At 45.1% G+C, this 4216-nt stretch overlaps 1 protein-coding gene across 1 annotated transcript in view; it reads left to right on the top strand.

Annotated features, from left to right (window-relative positions):
* The window catches only part of LOC109926509 (adhesion G protein-coupled receptor E5-like), a 93698-nt gene extending 91278 nt beyond the window's left edge, over window positions 1-2420 (top strand). Inside the window, exon 21 of the mRNA XM_048617838.1 lies at window positions 1-2420. This exon is cut by the window's left edge and continues 2507 nt beyond it. The gene's annotated coding sequence lies outside the window, so the exon portion shown is untranslated.
* Window positions 2421-4216: the final 1796 nt, after the last annotated feature.

The following is a 4216-nucleotide window of genomic DNA, read 5'->3' as shown; positions in this document are numbered from 1 at the left end:
GTCGTAGGGTCAGCACAGAGGGAACGCCGCACTGTCGTAGGGTCAGCGCTGAGGGAGCGCCGTACTGTCGGAGGGTCAGTACTGAGGGAGCGCCGCCCTGTCGGAGGGTCAGTACTGAGGGGAGTGCCGCACTGTCGGAGGGTCAGTACCGAGGGAGTGCCGCACTGTCGGAGGGTCAGTGCCGAGGGAGTGCCACACTGTGGGAGGGTCAGTATTGAGGGAGGGCCGCACTGTTGGAGGGTCAGTGCTGAGGGAGTGCCGCACTGTTGGAGGGTCAGTGCTGAGGGAGTGCTGGACTGTAATAAAATAGTACTGAGTGAGTGGCACACTGTTACTCAGTATGGGATCGTTCTATGTACTGCCAAAGAGGCTGAGAGCCAATCCATGGTGGACGTATGGTAGAATGAGGATGCATAGGAACCAGAACTAGTGTATTTGCAATCGGAGAGATATGGGGGTGTTGGGGTATGGATTGTAGAAGCTGGTGAGGTAGGCTCAGTGGGTGTGATGGGGGAAAAGATCACAAACATTGGGAATGAGATGAGGTATGTGCAGAGCGGAGTTTGAGATGGAGCTGGGGCTGCTGAGGGGGGCCTTGTTGGTCGACGTATGAGTTGACTTGGAGATCAACCAGACATTGTTGAAGTGCTGTGGCAGCATCCCTACTCTGAGGCCAGAAGGTCGAGCCCAATGCCAGCAGTTGTTAGCTGTGGAAAGTGAGTGCGTATTGTGGCCAAAGAGGTTGAATTTCAGCCTTTAAACCCTTCCAATCTGCTGGCAGCCATTGAGAGTGGGAGGGTCTCCTGGTCATCCACCCTGCAGAGGGCGCTATCAGACCACTGCAGCACTTCACCCATAACTATGGACCAATCCAATGGTAGCCCATAGCCCTACCCTTGGAAAGAAGGACAGAGATCAACCCAGATCAAAATATCTGAGGGGCTGAATGGCCTATTCCAGTAGATGCGCTCCTACAATCTGAGAGTGGTGACCATGACTCCTTTAAGGTGTTGCGGTGAATCGGAGTGGCAGATGGGGCAACTGATGGGTCTTGGATCCTTCTGTGGATTAGTCAGAGGGAGACTGAAGTGATCAAAGTAAGACACAAGAGCCCACTTCTTGTTCTAGCCCACCATTATTGTGGCTGTTGCAAAGCCAACAAGATTCGTAGATTCATACAACGTGGAAACAGACCCTTCGGTCCAACTCATCCATGCCCGAACTAAACTTATTTTGATAATTTCGATCACTCTCAGTAGTTCCACTGGCAATGCGTGGCAATGAGAATAGAGGCAGATAGATTCTTATTAAGTCAGGAGTGGGAAGGCATGTGGATCAGATCAGCCATGATTTTACTGAACGGCAAAGCAGACTCAAGGGGCTGAATGGCCTAGTCTTGCTCTTTGTTCAACCCGTACGAATATTTGGCGATCGAAAAGTGGCTGAGGGCTGGAGTTAAAATCAGGACAAGAAGTCAAGGGAGGGAATAGCCATGTGCAGACTTAATGGTGGGACTGTTAGGGGGGTTTGCAGCAGAGGTGTGAGTAAAATACAAATATGTTTTAAAAGGTGTAATGCTATTTATGAAGAGAGACCCAACTGCTGTTCTGTGACTGATTGGTGTTGATATTCTGAAGTTTGTAAATATTACTAAATGTTCTCCACTTTGAGCTTTGCCTCAGAATGGATCAATTTAATTTCATCCACCACCCCCTCCCCCCAAACCAGGCAGGAATAGGGCAGGTTTCATGCCATTCTGCCTCCTGCTGGTGAGATTAGAAATGAGCATCTGATGGCTCGCCATCCCGTGGCTGCTTGGTTAAAGTTGGAGAGTAAAAGGATTAACTGTGTCAGAAGTTGATAATCTGGGGAGGAACGTTCAAGGCGTTTGGCACACTAGATCATGAGGGAAACGGGGTGACACGCATTGTACCAATTGGCTTTGAGCGAGATTCATCCAATGGAGGCTGCTCGTTCCCTCCATCTAGCCAATCGTGGGTGCACCACCCTGAGTGAACTTGACCAACCCAACATGCGCCCCATCCCATTACCCATCCCCCTCCCTCTCACTGTAACCATCACACACAATGTGCCCTCTGCCCCTTTGAAATAAACATTCCCTCGATGAGTTTTATCTCCATTTCCTTGACGTCATTTCAAATGTTTTGCTTTTGAGGAACATTTTGCTGCCAAAAGGCTGGGCAAATTTTTGTCTTGTGTGCATGACCCCCTCCTCAGAGTCGAGTGATGAGCTGGGGTAACTGTGTATGAAGGAATGTTTTAGTGATCATTTTCCAGTGATAAGCGTATTTTGTTTTAGCTGCTGCATTTTGCACTCGGTCGTAACTCTTTTCACCTTACGTTGTGGTTTCATCATACTGCCAATTTTATTTTTAAATAAAAGGAATAAATGAAGAGGACCCTGACCTGAAATGTTCTTCATTGTAGCGTGGCCACTGTTTCTTATTTTTGCGTTTGTCCTAAACAAATCGAGTCAGGAGCAATTTTGCGCTGAGGTTATGATCCCAGCTGATTTTATTCCTGGACAGATGATCCCATACTGAAATCTGGCTTGATAGGTCACATTAGGTCTTCTGCATTTTAATGAGGTTGTCTCTCTTTGGGACATAAGGAGGCAGTGTTACTATTTTGTATTTAACAATAACACAGAAGTTTATTACACAACAAATCAAGATAACTTAAATCAAACTACTTGCATATAACATATGTTTAAATATTTCAAAACATTTGGTAGAAGATATAGTCCCATTAATCCCCAAAAAGCACCCCATTATACCCTTTTCTATCACTCTTACAGGGTTTAATTTAACTAACTTTCAATCTTGAGAATCTGATACGCCCTACCTGGAGTCTTCATACAACTGAGCCTTAACTTTCTTGGCTTCAAATATACCCTTCAGGGCTTTTAAAGGAACACTTCTGGTCTGGAAATTTTACTAAACTCCTCACACAAATTCACCTTAACAATTCTAAACCACCTTCTCCTTCTCTCAGAAACAATTGCTTTGCACATTTAGGTTCAACCCTGAAAACTGTGCCAAACTGAAATAGGCTTTGTTCCAAGCAAAGCCCCAAAAACATTCCAGAATCTTCCATCTGAAAGTTTTATACTCTGTTTGCTGGTTAATCTCTCCCATTGTATATTAAATCTCACCAGGAAGCCTGTGCTGTTACAGAAATCACCATGGTGACAGAAATACTTACAAATTAATCAATAAATCTCCTTCAGGCCCGCTGAAAACTCAAATGCCACTCGTTCCAAGCTCAACATGCAAAATCAAAAATAATTGATATTAAAGTAGATATAAATCACACACACCACATCACTTTGAGCAGAATCTGTTGGTGTGCTGAGAGGTTCCTGTTAACAAGGCAATAATTGCCTCAAAGTGGAGTCAATAGATTGACAGTGTCCTTAATAAATTAATACCACTTGCAGAAGTAGAGGGTGATCTGAAGCAACAAAATGGTTAAACAATGTCCCATTCTAAACAAAAGAAATCTTGTGCACCTTAATGTCAGGGTTGTCAACATATGTCCATTACACACTCAACAGCCAGTGTCTATCATACAAGGACAACTTTTCTGTCCTTTCCCCCTTGATTCCCTCACTGAGTAAAAATGTGTCTATCTCAGCTTTGAATTTACTTAATGCCCCAGCCTCAACAGCTCTCTGTGGTAAAGAATTTGACAGGTTCACTACAGTCTGAGAGAAGAAATTCCTCCTCACCTTTGTTTTATATGGGTGACCCCTTATTCTGAGATTGTGCTAGGCTTTCCCACAAGGGGAGACGTTCCACCATCTAACTTGTCAAGCCCAGCAGGTATCTTGTATGTTTCAATAAGGTTACCCCTCATTCTTCCACATTCCAGTGAGTAGCGAACCAATCTACTTAACCTCTCCTCATTAGACAGTCTCTCCATACCTGTATCAGCCTAGTGAACCTTCTCTGGGCTGCCTCCAAAAACAGAAAGAAGTGCAGATGCTGTAAATCAGGAACAAAAACAGAAGTTGCTGGAAAAGCTCAGCAGGTCTGGCAACATCTGTGAAGAAAATAATCGGAGTTAACGTTTCGGGTCCAGAGACCCTCAGAGCTGATGTTCTTTCCTTGATTAAGGGACCCAGAACTGCACATTGTATTCCAGCTGTGGTCTGACTAGCGCCTCGTATAGTTTTAGCAAAACCCCCCCACTT

Source organism: Rhincodon typus, chromosome 38 (assembly GCF_021869965.1).
Source record: "Rhincodon typus isolate 14 chromosome 38, sRhiTyp1.1, whole genome shotgun sequence".
NCBI classification, from domain to species: domain Eukaryota; kingdom Metazoa; phylum Chordata; class Chondrichthyes; order Orectolobiformes; family Rhincodontidae; genus Rhincodon; species Rhincodon typus.
The sequence above is the reverse complement of the archived record's forward strand: the minus strand, read 5'-3'. Positions and strand labels throughout refer to the sequence as shown.